Raw genomic sequence first — 20,147 nt, 5'->3', positions numbered from 1 at the left:
TTCTCCCACAAGCCCCTGTATATGACACGTTTAATAATAATCACATTATAACATATAAATCGTTTTATATTTGTGTCGAAAATCTTAATATTTTTTTTACGACAACTCGATGAGAACTTCATGGTATTTTGTTTTTAAAGTGTTAGTTCTATTTAATTCTTTTCGCGTTATTTTTAACCGTGACGGTATCATTTTGAAGTACTTAATTCTACGGTGAGAACAATAGACATCACTTTTGCAAAAAAGAAAAAAAAACCTATGGGAATAAGGCCAGAAGACCGAGATTTTAATACGAGTATAGTTTATAGATCAAGCAAATTTAGAATATGCATTAAAGTTAATAATTATTTTTTGTAGTTCTTTTTCCGCAGACATACCAACCAAATTCTCGTTCCCATAATACTAGTTTGACGTATATCTAGATCGGCACGTAATGGAACGTTGCACGTCAACAACTAAGGGTCTGCGAAACAATTCAAGTTGAAGTTTCAAAGTAAAGGCAAAACAACTTGCCATCTACGGCGATACTTAAATGGATAATTTAAATCGCTTACAGCTGCTAACTGGTGCTTTATCGCTACTGGTTAATTATTGGTTTAGTGTAAATACTTTGATCTTGTATACTGTGTTACGCGATTGATAATTTAGTGTTATTTGTGGATAATATCCAAGCTATCTACATCGTAAAGAGGAATATTGTTAGTAGTTTACATTTCAATTTATAAATGCACATAATATAAGTAAATGCGAATTTATTTGTAAGTTTCTACTTGTGAATAAAATTGATGTGTCGATAGCTCGCACACTTTACTAGTCATATTTTAAATCGAGTAAGGCTTTTATTTATATGACATGTACGAAGATTACTGGTTCAATATAAACTATACAAATCGATATTTGTATAGAATAAGTGCATCGAACACAATACGATACATCTCTTTCGATGCGTGTCTATAGTTGTGTTTTAGCTAAGCGTCTTTGGGTGATACGTGTTATGCGAATTTAACCAGATTTATAGAATGTTTATTTTCATGAACTTCAAAGCAATTTCTACAAGACTCAAATAATGGTACTCCATGTTTTATTTTGTCATGTTTTTTAATTTCCAACACCTCCAATTTTTTGTAAGCACAGTTATCGATCACTGCGAAAAAACGACAAATTCTCAATCACCAAACTTATTTAAATATCGGTGAGAGCACAATATACCATATTCTCTACGGCTCTACGAAGATATTGGCATGTAACAGTAGCCTATATACAGAATTGCAAATGATATCCATTGTTAACTTTACCCAAGTTGTGATGACAATCAATTTTTATGATCGATGTCTTCGGCTCCCGAAGAAAGTTCAAATTGCAAAATATAAGTGAAAGTTTGTGGTAAAACTAAAAGTATACAAAAGTAATTTCAGCGTCTCATAAAATGCAGAATTGTCCATAATATCGATATGTTTAAAAAGAGATATTCTTGTTTATGTCGCATAATTAACTCTTTTATAGTTTCATTACAGAAAATGATTATCGATTCATTAAATACGTTCTACGGAAGCAGTTATTATCGCACCGCGTTAGTATTTAATTGAAATTTCCATATAACATTATTTCCATACACGTATGTTTGTATTTGTTCAAATGCTCGTTTTGTATGATTTTGAATTCACAGTACTGACTGATAAATTTATTTCGCCATTAATTTTAGGGCTTTACAAAATACGACATTAACAAAAAGTGGTAATAAAATGCCTCACAATTCTTTTATGAAGGCAATATTGACAATTTATGGGCAACGTTAAATGTGGCCCCATTACTGAGTTTTCAATTTTTCAAAATAAACGTACTTTCATGAGGAAAATGACTTAACATTAAAACAAGCTTTTTCTTTTTTTGTGAGATCTTAGTAAAGGAACTTTTTTAGTAACCTGCGCCGAAACGTTAGGCATTCCAAGGTAAAATGCGTGTTCGCGTTAATTCCCGTATTCTATTAACTAGGTATATTTAAGAAAAAGTTTTATTCGATGCGATTCTCTATTAGTTGCAAAAAGGATACAAGTAAAATATTGTACATTCTGACATATACTATTAATGTTTTAGTTTTTTGCACATGTTCTCGAAGACACCCCACTGTTTTAAACTGCGCGACACAGCAAACGAGACTATTATTGTTGTATTGAATTGTTTATGGGTAATTTAGCATGTTATAATCATTTATAATGATGTGAATATGAGCCTTCTGTAAAGATAAAAGTAATTGAAGTAATGAAGCAAAAGTATTGATAGCGAATCAAGTAGATTGTATCGCAACGAGGCACATTACTAGCATATTTTATAAGGCATTTGTTAAGCTTGAATAACCTGAGTAATGTTAATGAATAAGTATTGAGTATTTAAAGTCAATTTGCAGCAAGTTATAATTCTAGTGTTTCTTTTATTAGAGCGTTTTCTATTAGCCATTTACAAGGTATGAAGTATTTCGAAGTAACTTTGATCGTAAAAACTGTTGTTTTTTTCATCGTATTATTTTTACGTCGTGATTTAATGTTGGTCCGTCGACAAAGAGGTCTTCAGACTATATTACTGTCCTAGTTACACAAATGATCGACCATGAAAACGCGGTTAATGTATTTGTTTTTTCTTCGGTTATAGATAAGCGTGCACACTTTCATCTAAGCAGTGGTAGACTTTCATTTTCATGTGTGGCAGAGTTCAATGCGAGGGGTTATTAAGGCGCTTGGAGCAACGAACCTTGGGCCGTGACTTCCTTTTTAACGTCACTGCACTGGGAAAGTGTCGAGGAATTAACAGGAGCGTAGCGAGAGCCTTTGTTCTTCATCTGTAACGAAAGAGCCAGACCGTCTTAAATGACGAGTCATTACCGAACCCATTATACCGCTTGAATATATTTGTTTATATTATTTAGGTCCGTACTCCTCTTAAAAAAGTTTAAAAGAAGCTCATTTGAAATTAAATGCAACGGGGTTTTTGTTCGTTCGCACGTGGGTAATGTATCTTGTTTGTAACAATGAGTGTCGTTGGTGATGTGTTGCCGCCATATTAATGTTGGTTATGATGCAGTTTCGGTGGGGTCTCGTGTTGGCCGATGCGACGTTCGTCGGTGGTGACTGCGAACCAATAAAGCGGCAAGTCATCTGCGCTAATAGGCGGGTCCTGTTACATCGCTCACTCGACTCATTGTGCTGTTAAGGAAACACGACCTTAATCTGCGTAATGTAATGTAAACGAAAATTAAGGGACGGGTTTGTGAATACATCGTTATGTTTATGAAATTGACGTATCGGAGCGTGTTTAAAGCTTTCACTTACAACGGTTATAGTAGATACTTTGCATAGAGCCTATGTACAGCAGTACTTTGCATTATCTTTACCAATGTAAATGTTCAGGTGTGCATTTAAACGCAAAGGATATTATGGAATTTAAACATAATTTACTAGTAATAATTACACAGTCATAATATTCTTATAATTGTTAACGACCGTCGCCGTCGCCTCGTAGCTCGGATAATACCTACAAAGCAACAAAATTGCTTAAGGTTGCCTATAAAAATATACAATTACTTACATCGTAAGTAATAAAATGATATGGTAGTGTCTGGTAGACGGAGTGTTGATATAATCACAATTAATACGGGTCTTGGACAGCCGGGATTAACATTACAGTAAGGCGAGAACATTACGGAGAGGCGCTCGCTCATTTGCACTAATCGAACGCAGCATAAGCTCGGGTTTCAATTATGCTTTCATCGAGTTTTGATCAAGTATTATGTTTAACACGTAGCCACTCGAATATTAATGCAGATTGAATGTCCACTTCGAACTTCACAATTATCCCGCTTACCTGAGGTAAAAAAAGTCCAGGGCAGTATTCTGAAACGAATGAAAACAAAGGCTGCAGTATCAGATTTTAGTTAGGTTAGCTTTTCGAAAATAATTAAAAACAATCGTGGAAGTTCGAATTTGTTGGCAACGAGGGCAGTTACTCCGCTATGCGCCTAGTTATTTCACATCCCGGGGCGGGGTAGATTTAAGTGCAAATTGTTAAAATTATAGAAGAGTCGGAGGCGAGCTGGCGCAGTGCCAGAGCTCGTACGACGACCTCGATGTGCCGCCTGCCGTGCACCCCAGCACTTCCTAATTGGTACCGATTCTTCACCGCGAGGTGCGCGAGGCGACGAGTGGCCCATCTTCGCGTCAACGATGCGCATATTTACTGTGTATTTACTGCTGTTCGTGACTCAGTCCTCACCGTTTACGACGCTACCGCCCACCGCGCTATGGACATGTTCACATGATCATGAATTAAGCCGTAACTGTTCATAATTTTATACGACTGTAATCGATGTATCAAATGAGATAATTGAACGAAACTACAAGGTCTTTTTTTCCAGGCCCAATATGAGAGATTTTTTTAAGTTACGACACTTGAAACCGTGCTCGGCACCAGATGTCCTCCGTGCGTTTATCAGTGGACGAGATAAAAATGCAGTGGTTTAGGCCGCTTAATGCACGCTTGTTCCGATAACCAGTTCTTAAAGTGTAACAACTCGTCGTTGTGTATTATGTGGAGATACTGCCTCGTTTCATAACTTTCTGTATGACATAATGTTAGCATGTGGCTTCGTGTTAGATATTTATCAAGTGTATGTACATTAAGGTAATGCTGCACTACACCTTGAGATTTACGACTCATGGATAATTAAAAGCAACGGGTAAACATGCGTGCACGCAGCGCGGGCCGCGTGTGACACAACTGCATACGACGTTTCGGGAACTGTTTCCTTTTATAACTCACTGTCGTCGTTAGAACTATTCTTAGTGGCGGTCAGATGTTTTTTGTTCTTATTGTATTACTTTGTATCGCGGTCTGTGTTTTTAGGTCATGGTGTGGTTTTCTTCGGCATGAAACGCTTAACCTTTGTTTATTAATTATTAAAAATAGTTTTTAGTTACTGGAATAACTGTTTCGTAATGGGTTTTAAACACAATAAGAATGAAACAGACACGTTTTGGAGTGACCGACTATTTTTTATAGTATAAAAACAACGATACAGTTTGAAATAATTAGGTTCGAAATTAAGTAAAAAAAGATTGTATTAAACTTTACAGGCCCGTAGCGCGATTTTCTGCAGTTGATACTATCGAGAGTTTGTTCATTTAAAATGTATATCAAAATAAGTTTCTACCCTTAAAAGGCACTGATTAAATTTTCATACAAAATCTGTCGATAAGCATACGGTTGGTACTTGAAGAAAATCGCATTTAGCTGCACATAGCACGTCGTCTAGTGTAATGGGAACGCACAATACCGTACATTTGGACCCATACCTCCACGTGTACAGGTATAAATTAGGTTGGGGCACTAGTTACTTGTTTAAACAACAGCGGCACACACATAATATTGACACAGCGGTGACAGAGCACACACACCGTATATTTGAACTAGTTTTTAATTACAGAACGTCTAAGAAATATATTGAGAAACAAACCCGAACGTCTAAGGCGCTTTATTATCACAGCTATTCTCTTGACACGTTTCAAGTTTAAGAACACTGAACATAATATATTTGACATAGCAAAGATTATTATACACAACTACATGGTTTTCTAAACTTTTTCTGAAATACACATTTACCTATATTGATTACCTACCTTACCTATAGTATTCGGTGTTTTTATACGTTTGACTCAAAAGGTATCTCTACCAGACAATTTTTAGCAGAATTATTGCTCGTTGAACTTTACCCCTTAACCTCTCACCCGAAGTATTCGTTCAGTGGTTAACCGGTTGAAGAATCATCAAACTATGTCGCGTGCCATACTCAATCAGAGATAACCTGATTTCCAGACCACAAAAGCATTGAACCCATAAAAGAAGCGCGAAAAGTTGATGTATTAAAGGGTGTATTATTCAAGGAATTGCTTTGACAAAGGGAAGGCAGGGTGTTAGGAAGTCACCGGACAAATCTGGGCCAAAAAGAATCGCTGACGACATAAATTTTTCGTGCACCATTTATTTCACCCGACGATTGCGAGGGCTGTCATGGAATTGGGCCGGAGGGGAACGACTGAGAATTTCATTATTGTTTCTATTGTATTCTATTGTTTTTGTTTTGATGAATACGTTCGCCTTTATGGAGCCAAATTACCTACACGCTATTATCCCTTTATCTATATCCTGACATTATTCCAATGTCTTTATCATTCTATTCGTATTCAGTCGTTAACTGCCTGTTTTAATACGCGCGTATATAAATCAAGTTATTCATTGCTCAATACGAACTTATATCAAGATTATCGTCGAATGTATCTTATCTATTTGCATTATCTTTCGCCTACAGTTTAACGGGTAATTATTTTTATAGAGCCGTCAAGGACGAGGGCGATGATGCCTACGTCGATTAACCTTAGAACTTTATTTGAATAGTGGCGAAACTACTTTACGGTAAATATATTTTCTAATTACGAGTGCATATTTGCGTGAAATATAAAAAAATGTAACGGTAAATATGAAAGGATAACTATTCACGATAGAGTTGCCAGAATTCTCATACAAATTAGAATGTATGAAACTGATGGACACGGTGAATAAACGTGTAACAGTCTCGCGCTACCGTAGTTAATAGCAAATTACCTAATCGTACAAGTTTCACAGATTAAAACTACAGTCGCTTGTCTAATTACTTATACAGTGTCCATACGACGAGCACGTTTAATTTAAGCGGTAACTGTATGTGAACATCATTGTAAAACAAACGCATGCTGCGACGCCGAGCGTGACTACACTATTAAAATTATGAGCTTTAATGGTTAACGTTTTCAGGTCCTGCTGACTCCTAAGGGCTACATAAATACAAACTTACTTCTAACACTCTGTGTTCGCCCACCTTCGTTAACACTGTTTTTGTTTACACTCGGGTAAGAACGGAACTAAGCAATTTAGAATAGATATGATCTACGAAAATGTTATACTCCAAATCATTTATTTAAGAATGTTGCTGCCTATTTACATACAATTGTTGTTAGGTAGTTTGTGTAGTAATTAGTTAAACAAACTGCCTGTCTACTTGATTAGGAAACTTATTCATCATGCAGAGATATTGTTGATACTGGCTTAATTGCGGGATTGGATTTGGGAATAATAAATTTTGTTGTGAACAAGTTTATTTGTTTGCTCAAAGGGATATTGTGTTACAATTGAAGTTGTAGGTGCGTACAGGCGGAAGGACGAGTTACGTTATACACTTTATATTCCGCATAAGATGTCGAGGCTCTAAAGTTCCCGGAACCTTCACCGTACTTGGCAGGCGCGGACTAACGTTGACATACTAAGTGTTTCTTTTGACTCGTTTATTATGATGTAAAATATAGTGTACTGCGTGCTACATGATGTGTTATGCGAAGGTTAAATACCTTGAACTTTTTAAGGCTTTTTAAAACTCATTTTTCGTGACATAACTTGGTTGGCTTGCCACCAAGCAGATTATTTCGTAAGTCTAGATTTTCGTTCATGGAATAATCCACAAGTATACGTGAAACAGATTAAGGTGTATTAAGCTGGTAACAGATTTTTTACGTCAGTTTTATAAGAAAGTCGTGATTGTGTAATGTACGAGACTGGGCGGAGATAGTTGGCGCCATTGAACATCTTACAAAGGATATGAAAATGGGCTTTTATTTACTTTAATTAAGATCTCATTAGTACTTTACGATTGCCGCTATAGTTCGAGCCGATATGTATGACACCGCTGATCACAAAGTTTCGACTTCGATTTTTAGGTTGGGCCAATATGATTCTTCTATTTGTTAATATTAAACCTATCTATAGCAACTCTGAGTATGACAATGTTCCTGGTATATTCGTATGGCAATAGACTCACTCTCTTGGACTTGACAAACAATAGGTATGCCAAATGCGGAGAACTGAGAGTATATAAATGTCTACAATTCGTGTACAACTAGTAATTTGTGTAGAAATATGAATAAGAAATAAATCAACTAATCCTGTATCACTTTTCATAAAGAAGTTGCGAACAAATTTCTACCTTTCCTCACTTTCGGCGAATAAGTTGGAAATCAAATACCGGAGTTACCTTTTTAAGTAAGACTTATCGCACTATCCCTTGGGTTGCTTCTTAACCGGGATTTACTGAGATATGAGAGGGAAAACAAACTAAAAATGGTGATAGATGTTGCTATAATTCACTATTAGTTAGGTGGTTTAGGTTGCTGAAGAATTGTTTAGAAATTTTCCGGATTTGTGAAAATTAAGCACGATTTTCTTATGATGTTCAATCGCTTATGTTGTATGTATGTTAAATAAATTATTAAAAAGCATTGTCTTTGTCATTATGGCTCTACCATTCAAAAACCGCTCGTTATATTTCGTATAGAATCGGAATCACTCTTGAAACGAATATCAATATCAGTCACCAAGAAAAAAATTGTGGTGATGGAAAAGCTTTTCATGATATTTTAACTATTGACAATTATACTACTGAGGGATGTTTTACTCCATATTAAAACCAATTATGTCGCATGTTAAAATCTTATCTTTATAACATTCACATTAGTATTACAAATAATTTTAATTGTTCCCCCTCTCTGTTTTGCAAAGGTTATATAGATTTCCTCACTGCCCTTCACTTCTAAAAAATTAAACATAGTAGAATACTAAATTACCTTTTAATTGAAATTATAATGAAGAGCCTTTGAAGCAATTGGACATGGGTAACCTAAGCTTGAAAACCTAAGTATTTTAGAAGTTAAGTTTTAATATTTACGTTGACACATTCATTTTTTTTCAAAAACATTTAAAATCTAATAAATTGAGTTATATAGAATTTTGCTTATTTACCTTTAAATTAATCCTAAGTTTGGTTACGTGAGATTTTTCTGTAATTAAATAATACTGTTTAGTCACAATTAGTTAGTCAGTGTCTTATTATGCTCATTGTTGCCAATTTGAACACGAAAAACAACTGCAAAGACATACCTACGAAAGTTTGTTGTATAACCAAATCGATTTACATTGAAAAAAATAAACAACTCAAGAACAAGGACTTAAATGGCAATACCTTCTAATATGAACTCTAGTTTAAGAGATAAGAATTACAAGTTATAATTATATCCAAGCTGATTCTAAGAGGATCTTCTATCTATTTCCCATGGATGTCCTTATGAGGCACATCGAGTACCGACCACGGCTCGGTGCACGGTTACAAAAACATTCGATAAGATACGCTCCACAGCGGATGTGATTCGACACTTTAATGAATTGTGTATTTATTTAAATAGCCTGTTTGTATGTTTATTTAATTAAAACCACTTTCTATAGATTATTAAGCACGATATTGTAGAAATGATCGAGAGATTCAGAGCGATGAAGCAAGTTCATTATCTCTCGCAACGTCTCAGTAAATATTAAACTTTCTTGTTGCTTCGGACGTGTTTGTTTTGTCCCGTTCATGAACCACTTTTTCAACAATTTAGTGTTATTGATACAGTTAGTGTCGACATTTATGTTTACGAAGTTAAACAATAAACGCTAGTTTGTTTTAAACACCATTAACTTTTATAATATCAGTTCTCGTAAAACGTTCGCAATTTATGCCGTAAGGGTTTGTTCACGAAGCTCACATGCAACATTGTCTTTGAAGAACAAAAAACTTTTATACAAGTTTAAACGAAACTGGATCTTCTCAAGTGTTTGAATAAATATCCGAGTATCTTCATATAAATTGTGATCGGTGTGATACAGATATTATTATGTTCAAGTCCTAAGTTAACGAATGTACAATTTTATGCGAAGAGAGATTGAGTTATGTTTATTACACGGTTTATATCATTCATATAAAACGAATGCGTTTGTAAAGTAATGACGCCTCCATTGGACGAACTCGCGTTATCGATTTTATTGGCGAAACCAACACGATCGTTTTTATGATAGATATTTTATGTGGAAGACAAATAAGTGAGGGCAGATAATTATTTCACGACATGAGTTGGTATAAAGTCGTTTTATTTATGATTGTTTCACTTGACATCGATTCTAACGGGAAGAAAATTATTATAAGTACACCTAGGATTTTCCAGTTTTTGAGTGGTTTGTTTACTATTTACACAAAAATATTTACAATTTATAACAGGTATTTTAACTAAACTAAACTATATCAATATAAATACAAAATATAAATCAAAAAGGAAAGGAAGAGTGCGCTATCCAAACTGACTTACAATTCCTATTCTTAGGAACCTTCAGAGTGTTTTAGTAGACATGTACTCGGTTCACAATTGACAGAAAGTGAAACTGAAGCCAATGATATACTGACTATCTCGAAAGCGGCCGTCACTACCGAGATTTCCATAGGTCGTGATAACCGTCGCTATTCAAAAGGGTTATCGTGTTACACACGTGATCTCTGTGCCAAACTAACACGGGAGCACAATTTTGTGAGAATCGACTAGCGAACCGTAATATAAAGACGTTGACCCCAATGTACCCGGAAAATAAGGTTAGGAAGAAATGTTCTGAACAAGTGCCGGGTAAATTGTATGGTGAAAGATCCATGGTGTCGGCAATACGATATCAAAGTTTATGCTCAACTGTTTACAGTTACGGGTTAATATGACGATGAATGTAACTAATTGGTAATGTGTTTGGTTTTGTTTACAAAAGCTGCACCGACTCTATTACTATAGACAGATTCAGTAGAGACAATTAGTACAAAAAAACAGTGGGTTTTTAAATATGTGTGGTCGTTGTCCTATTGTTCTTTTTTTTATAGCCTTTTACGGTCCTACTGCTGGGCAAGGGTATCTTCCCGAAATGCGGGAGGGGTTGGCCTTTGAGTCCACCATGCTGGCCAAATGTAGGTACGTTATTTAAAAGATTGTGTGGTGCGCATATTCTAAATAATAACAATAAATAGCTTATAAATTATTTCGTTTGTGTGAATGTTGTGTTAGTTGCAACGACAGCTACTGAGTAGTAGACGTTTTCATTATAAGTCTCAAGCCTACACTAAGCACTGATCAAGGCCGAGTGCAATTACATAGAAGTATCTGATATAAACTCGCTCGCAATAAAGTACTCCAAACATATAACGAGATTAACCTTCTCCTTTTCCATAAAGAACTTTAACTATAACTTCTGCTCTACAAGCTCAACCAGACTTCTACTAAGTCCACAAGACAAAGCCAGACTTGCAACAAATATAAACATACAGAACATTGTCTCGGTTTCGATCGACAAATACAAAAATATGTTGTATATGGGGAAGGAAATAGTTCTTTAAAGATATAATATGTGCAGTTAGTATCTTTTGCTATATCGTAATACATACTGTAAGCAAGGAAAAAATAGAAAACGTAATTCAAAGTTATTAATTTTATCAGAACATCTCGGATTGATACGTTGGCTATACGTATGTCGGTTGACAATAGAATGAGTTCGCTGGCGTGGATCTTTGCCAGCGATACGCGATGGATTGCCGTGATAAATGTTCGCTAGCTACAGGCTTTCTGTCGGCGCCAGGCAGTCTCATTCCACTCGAAACTTACTATGCGAAACATTCGATTCTGTCATAACAAAATTTATATTCCTTTCTATAAAAAAAGTTATGATCTAACGTAAAGGCACAAAAATATCGACTCATGCTGTGAAGGTAGTAAAAAGTCCATATTTCGGATATAAATTTTCCCTTTCGATTTCATAGAGTATTGTATCAGTAAAATATATCTTCCTCCCCTCTTTAGGTGATAATTTCGCAGGATCGTGCGATCAAATCTCATTAAACTAATGTAGCGAATCTAAACTTAAGAGTCGATGCTCACAGAATAATAATGAAGTCGTGCCTACTATGTCGTTACCAAGGCTATTACAGATCGCAGGTTCACAGCCTATTACTTTACTAGAATTTATTCGATACTTTGATTCGTTGTTAGCTCATTCACGGCTTGTTTTACCACGTCTAATAAAATATTGGTTAGTTTAACAGGTGTGAAATGTAACGGATACGATTTGATTGCATGTTTTTTTGACTTGTGTATAAGTAGAAACTGTACTTGTTCTGACATTTATTTCTTCAAAATAGTAGCAACTTGTTATTTGTTAGGAGCTAGTAATACGGTGTCCGAACAGAAGCATTTTCTTGAGCTTCCTCGTATGTCGTTAACATGTCCAAACTTTAGCTAGCTACCCAGAATTTTGTACGGAAAATCCCAAGTTGGTTCAACTAGGGAGTTGAACCCGGAACTTGACAATCAATTACACATATCACCACTGGCTATTCCTGTTATTGGGGAATTGCTTACACTATTACGTTATAATACAGGTTGTTCCGGTTTTAAGCCGATGTTTAGCCGCGCCTGTCAAACAACATCCCATAAAGAACATTAAATTCAAACGTAACAAACAAAAGCTTTTCTTAAACAGGCTGTATTTTAGCGCGAAATTGTGAAATTTCCGCTAACATCGTTTTATCTTGTCGAAAGCAATCTCTTCCTTACAAATCGACATAAAGTATACCTTCTTATTAGATTCGAGTACCTTTTGATACTTGATAAAACCTTCGACTTTCAACTCACGTCGGCTCTTACTTACTTGTATTACGGTCCGAAGGGAATGGGCATAAAACTAATTCCAACGTTAGAGACATAAAAATACTGTTAAAAACTTTTGGGTGTACATAAATCTTGGGTACGTGTAACTTTTGGGTAGTGGCTTAGCAAATTCGAGAGCAGGAAGATGGAAGTTGAATTATGACACAATAAAAAGTATGTAAGTGACATATTTTGGCACGGTGTTGCATAAAACACGCTCGTACAAAAGTAGGGCGCAGAAAAGTGTTAGGTGGGTGTGTTGTCCGTAGTAAGGGGTGAGACTTTGTTGTAGAGTTTCCTAGTTTATAGGGAAATAGTGTGGTGTAATGTATGTAAATAATAAATGAGGTTGGAATATGATACTGTAAAATATTCTGATGTTGTACGTTACAGAGTAAACCAGCTGATGTTATTCAGTCCGTTGTAGTGTCCGTAAATAAGCGAAAATTTTATTATGAACGTGCAAACAAATATTATTTTTATTTACAGTACCTTACTTCATTTAATGTCAAACTTAAAATCTACATACATTACGACCCTATGAGTCAAATTCATCATACTCTCGCAAATTGGTTAGAAGCGACACAGAATCTAGGAGGACACATTTCGAGCATGAAATCTCGTATCTGCAATTTCGTCTCGACATTTCGTACATTTGTGAGTTGGGCACGAATCCGCGGAGTAGGGAACACGTAGTAAATGATTTATGTGTTGGTACGTTGGGACGAAGCCCGCAAGAGAACTTCCGATTGATTTTGTCGAGGCTCGTGAGCCCCGGCCTCCGGATATCACGTATGTGTTACTTCCCGTTGGACCGACTTAGCTTTTTGCGTACCAATAACATCCATACTGAGGTGATTCGTTCCGAATGCTTGCTTCACGTGTTGGCCTCTCGCTATTATTATGGTTTCATTCATGCGTTGATACAACTTACACTAGAATTTATAACATCTTTGAAAAAACGATTGTAGCTAGTTTTTGATGGCTTCGTTATGGAATGATTTTAAGTATTTTTAAATAAATTTTTATTTATTTATTCGTTATTCCACTTGTGATTTGATCTCATATTCAAACAAGATATAGAACCGAAGAAGCTCAGTAAAATTGAAGACATGGTATGAATTTTCTTCAAGTGTTTTTTTTTTAAACACAAATTCTACCCAAATCCGACTCGCCAGTTGTACCGTCTCATCCAGCCAATTTAATACAAGAGCCGAAAGGGTCATCTCCAATGTTTGCAAACATCTTCATTACCAGTAAGTCGTCTCTCGGGAGGGTGTGTATTAGAGTTTGTACTTACTGTGCACCCGTCGAAGGCTGTTAGGGCAAGTGGGGTGCACGCAAATAAAGATCAACGACCGGCTTTGTGCAGCAGCCACCTGAGCCCGCGGCTTAGACACTTTTATGTCTACGGAGCGTCTGTACTTTGCCCCGAGTGATTAAGTGTTTGAATCTAAAATTAGCAATGCTGTCTTTGAGGTATCATTCGAATGTTTTGAGAGGAAAAGACAATGATCATCAGTCTGTCGTTTTGTTGTCAGAATTGCTACTGACGAATTTAGTGTAGTTTTCCTCTAGTGTACATATGTAAGGACATATTGATGTTTGAGTGTTAATAGTATTGCAATCTTGATTGCTCAGTAACAAAAAGAAATTATACTGTCTTTATTACCGAAGCACTTTTACATAAATGACGTAAGATATTACCAAGGCGCCGCGGAAGTTCTTCCGTCCGATAACTGCCTTGATAATATCGGTCAGCGATAATATCCTATGACCTTTTGTAGTAGCATTTTATGGGGGAACTCCATTTACAGCAATGGATGCTAACGACTTGGCCCGATTTTTGCAAGGACCGTATACATTGTTGCTATTAAAATGTTCTGTTTTTCCCTTGCGTGCTATTTAGTGGTCGCTGTGCATTAGGGGATAGCACTTACTTCGGCCAGACTTCATAAGGTACAAAGTTTACAATCCTTATGTAAGATAACAAACGTCTTTCGGCGCATATTTATCAATAATTTAGTTCTAAAATCCTTAAAACCCATCCTAAGTTATGTGACTACAAAGCAGCTTAACATTGTTTTCCATTAAATATTCAGTGAGCTCAACTAATTCAGTTCAATTATTCAACGAGTTTTGTTTTAAAGAAGAGTTTTTCAACTTCAAAGATCGTTTAAATTATGTTGATTCGAGTTCTTTGGTACTCAGCATTCGAGTTTCGGACCGATCAAAGTCTCAACATTTAAAGCAATGCCTTCAGGGAAGGTTCTGTACCGAAGAGATTGTGCAAATAACGACCGGTTTTAAATCCTTAACACTCAAATAGATGTATAAAATCATTCCTTTCATAAAGGGAAGTAATTACGTTTGCTATATAAATAAGTACAATACAAAAAAAGCTTTTGATATTGCTATAAATTTGTATTATTTACGAACGAGTCGTGGTATAATTTATTAGCGTGAAACTGTTAGGCAATTAATTATTATTGTAGTGAGTGTTATGACTAATAACATTTATGCAAAGGAGGCATGCAAATGAGACTTTCACCGCACTTTCACCCTTCAAGGGCGCGCACATTTTCATGAGATTTGAATACGTGTGGCTGAACTCATTGTACATAATAGTTGCGGGTTAATCTACCGTGTGTAGGCTTATATGTAGATTCGTTATTTTGTGTAGGAGTAAAGTCTATTCATTGCCTGCCTTTGAGTCTTTACGATGGAATAAATATAATTTTGTTCTTTGAACCATAACATAGTGAACAGACTTAACACGTAAGTAATAAAACATTACTTATGTGTTCGTGTTGGCGAAACCTATTTGAGAGAAAAAGTGTATAAAGATTTATTCTTTCTTGCAGGCACCAAAATCAGTTCCAAAAGTTGAACAGCGTGTTGTCTTACATTATTATTAAAACATTCTTAACGTCTAAGTTTTGTGAATCAGCTGTATTAATTAAAGTGGCTCTAATAAGAAAAAGTTCCGTTGTAAAAACACTGGCAAGAACGAAAGTTAGCTATGCATAAATTGTGAACAAAACTTGGAGCTAATGAGATTACTTTTATTGTCAAGGATATCGCGGTGTTCTAATTATAAAAGTTTAAAAATGAAAGACGAGAGGCCGTTATACAGGTTGGATGAATCTTTGAGGGCAAAACGAGGCCGAATAAAATCAGCCCTCGATATGAATTGTTCCGAAGGTTTATTGTTACCGAAATAGATTTTTCTTCGAAAGAAATCTGAAGAGGTGATAATGTATTGAAAACGTACACGTGTATTTGACAAAGTGTGTATAGGATTGCTTTAAATCTATGAAAAAAGTCGAGCAAAGTAGGAGGTATATGGTTGTTTGATAAATGCATTGGGGTAGAGCCAGACATGCGTGGGGCAGCTTTTGAATAAACAAATAGACACTTTGTATTAAATATTAAACTTCAGTGGTGCGTGGAGTACAAACTAAATATTAATTCAAATGGCTAAGGCTATTTTTTATAAATAATTGAACTGAGTTGCTATGTATTATACTTACAGGCTACTCGCTAGACCAAATTAAACGTTTAACACGTAGAATTACTCAAAAAAAATAGTTATTTTATTCTTTGGAAATACGCTAGCGGCGCTGATTAGTTTTTATACAAAGTCTATAGACTGTAGTAATAGGATGTCGCTTCGCATATTGTCTATTCGCCTATTGGACCATTACTTGGTGACGCCGAATTTCTACAGTGTTTTTGCCATAAAATCCTATATGGCGTAAACTTCATACCGACTAACAAACAAGTCTTTTAAAAATATGCACAAGATCAGTATTTCTATAAAAAAAATACATACAAAGTTAGATAAAGAGCCGCAATGACTAATGCCATTGATATGTAGAATAAGCAGTATTCAGACTCGACGCTAAGTAGGCAAATGAAATGTAGATGACGAGTCGGTTAACCCGTATAATCTTGGCTGGCTTAGCGAGAAGTGTACGACCAGTGATATGTTTTGAATCTCGTGTGGTCTTAGCTGATTAAAAGACCACCCTGTTATATCCTGTGATAAAGTCATGAGAAGCTTAGAAACGTATTTCATTCATGCTACTTTTGAAGAGAGAGCATTCTGTGAGTTTGATATCGGAAGCCAATGTTTGCATTTTTAATATCAATCGCGAATTGAAATTTATTAACATTGTACTCTATTTTACCGGTTCGATATACGATACGAAGCAAATTACTATTAGTCATTTAAAACACTTTATTGTAGAGTGCGATTTATAAATGAACAAAACAAACTATTCTTAAATTAGTAAGAACAATAAAAAAATAACTTTAGGGATAGAGAAAGGCACTGTAACTTACAGTAAAATACGCTTAAGTTCCAAGCTTTTCCTGTTACTTAACGTTAAATGTACAGACAAAATGACTTTTAAGCGGTCACTCAAAATAGTAATATATTTTCCGTCTTTACTTCCTCTCTTTAAATCTGGGGGCACGGAAGTGCCCCCGCAAGTCGAGCAAAAAAAAAGCGGCACGGCCGTAACATCCTTTTCTCGAAGCAATTCGGGCTATTTTTGACACCCCTATAATTTCGTTGTGGATAAAACAAGAAGCCTGGATTTTCAGCAACTAATCAGTCATTGTATAAACACGGTATATTTAAAATTTCAGTCAATTTGAACCAGTAGTTTAAGAATGACAACTTGTTAAAATTTTGAATTTTGTCACTCACTGATTCACTGACTCACTGACTCACCGATCATCAAAAGTCTAAGGTACTTCTAGCAGACCTAGAAGCTTAAAATTTAGAATACAAATAGGGTTTAGTGTCTTAATCATGGGAAAAATTTAATATTTTCTAATTTCGGTCCAGTTTTCTAAATACACCAACTGCAACAATAACTTTGTAATTCCATATAAATGTATAAGATTACAAGGTTACATTTGCAGTTAATGAATTATTATTACTGTAGGAAATAAAATAAATAAATAGGTGTAAATAGGTACCTACTATATGAGGCATAACGGGAGGTAGTAAAGGGTGGGTAAGGGTGTTTAATCCATGAAACTGAACAACATTCCCATAAGAAAATATGTTGAATTATGAAAAAATAACGTCTTTCCATACAAATTGGACTTATGTTCGCTCTACAAAAAGAAGTGAGATGCCATCAAAAACATTCTATAAAAACCTCAAGTCTCGCCGTAAAAAGTTGTGAGATCTATATAATACCAAGTCGATTAATCTATTTAGTCTCTACTTAAAGGACCTTCTGTCTTAAGTTATTACGTATGTTATTATCATGCCAATTTAAAAAAAATACCTTTAAAACAAATAGATCGACTTGGTCATCGCAAGAAAACACAAATTCGCCATTATTAACATTTCAGAAGCATTAACTTCTTGTCGTGCTGTGTAGTGTGATACATACTAATAATCATATCATGCGATGGCCAGGTCGGTCTATTTGTTTTAAAGGTATTTTTTTAAAATTGGCATGATAATAACATACGTAATAACTTAAGACAGAAGGTCATTTAAGTAGAGACTAAATAGATTAATCGACTTGGTATTATATAGATCTCACAACTTTTTACGGCGAGACTTGAGGTTTTTATAGAATGTTTTTGATGGCATACTTTTATCACCGAGCAGTAATACTCGGTGTTTAAAACTACAAGTACATTCAGGTTACATATATTATTAGTAAACACATATTTTAATACTAGACCCGACGTTTCGACCGAGTCACATCAATGGTAGTCACAGGCAGATCGTGGTCATTTTCGCCGCGCATGAGTCCCGTTGTGCAGAATCACGACGGTATTTGTACACATAATACTAACATAGTATTGTGTGAATAAACCGTGATGGTTTAATAAACAGAGCATTACTTTATTAGAACAAAGTTCGATCATATCTCGTGAATGAAATAACGAAACAATACAGTTCAATGAATGATAGCAAATATTACATTGAATGTATTTCTCAATGGATCAGCTATTGCAGTTCGCTAACAATATATCACAAATCGATCACGGAACGCTTGCCAACTCGATAACTATACCGCCTAACAGAACAATGTTCATTGGACAATGACCGACATGTTTATTGTTTGTTCACAATGAAATCATTCATTGTATTATATGATCGTAATATTTTGACTATTTTTGACCACTAAATGACCAAAATAGGGCATTTTAGACGCTTTATCCTCAACTTTCGTCAACATTTTCGTCTTGCAAGTCGCGAGTATAATATATCATATTACTAAAATATATTTAAATTAAAAAAAATACGATTGTTATAGTTCGAAATTGTCGTAACTACATTTGTGATAAATATTTTTTAGAGTAAAGTAAAAACTAATTTCATAGTTGCGTGCATGCAACATGTTCTATTGAGTGATGTCGTTTTATATAAAATACCACATTGATATCCTTCATAATAATATGGCAACTATGTAGTTACAATTCCCTTAATTATGAAATAGTAGGTATTTACAGTATCAAATAAACAATATCACAAAGCGAAAACAGTCTGTCTATATTTTATGCTTTCACTAATATATGGCTGAAAGGATTTAGAACATATGTATATGACAAGTAGGTGGGATATATTTTCCTTCGATCGATCTTACGACCGTATGCTACTGTAATAAATACATTTAATTACCACTTGCAGTAACGAGCATTACTTAGTAAAGATTTAATATTTACTTCGTTTAAACTAGTATCTTGCGGAAATGGTATTCCTCTTATGCGATTTAATTCTCATAATTACACGCCGTGTTTTAAATCGCGATTCAGATGAATAAATGGTCGTCCGTTTCCAACGGTATAATTAGAAAGATTGAGATATAATATACATGCTCGTTGAAAGCTCTATTTATATTTATTACTTTGAAATGGTATTGGATGTTTTCATAGAATTGTGAAATGGTAATCCTATTAGCTATCTAGGTACTTTTTGGCGTTTTACATTTTGGTACTAATGAATCGAGTATTTTTTCTATACCCTAATCTTAGAATATAGAAAACGTATCTTGATAATATTTGACACACCTAATGATTAGGGCAGGATCATTTCGACAGCAGCTATTTATACAAACTTAGTAAAATCGTTTCTTTGTTCCGATTTACTTATAATACAAAGATATATTAAAAATAACGAAGTTACAAATATCATTAAACGCTAACTAAACGTACTTTTCATTACAAAAGTTATTAAGATTTTCATTTTAAACGCTTCGACTGTAAAGTTCAGTTTCACGAGTTAGCGTTGTAATATAAATATCTGCTGTAAATTTTTCTTCTACAAAATCTTTTCACTGCGACAAAGTCGCAGGCAGATGCTAGTAGTATATTTACAAAACTTGTAGTTTGATAAAGGTCTGTCCCCATAGGATTTCTACCTCATTTCACGGTTTAAAGTTTGATATTGAAGTTTCCCCGTATTTGCGGTTAACATTCAAGTGTGCTTCTACCAATAAGTTAGACGATTCATATCTCGAGTTGAGTATAAAAGAGCAGACAGATATTTGG

The sequence above is a fragment of the Anticarsia gemmatalis genome, chromosome 1 (assembly GCF_050436995.1).
Source record: "Anticarsia gemmatalis isolate Benzon Research Colony breed Stoneville strain chromosome 1, ilAntGemm2 primary, whole genome shotgun sequence".
In the NCBI taxonomy this organism is placed as follows: Eukaryota; Metazoa; Arthropoda; class Insecta; order Lepidoptera; family Erebidae; genus Anticarsia; species Anticarsia gemmatalis.
The sequence above is the reverse complement of the archived record's forward strand: the minus strand, read 5'-3'. Positions refer to the sequence as shown.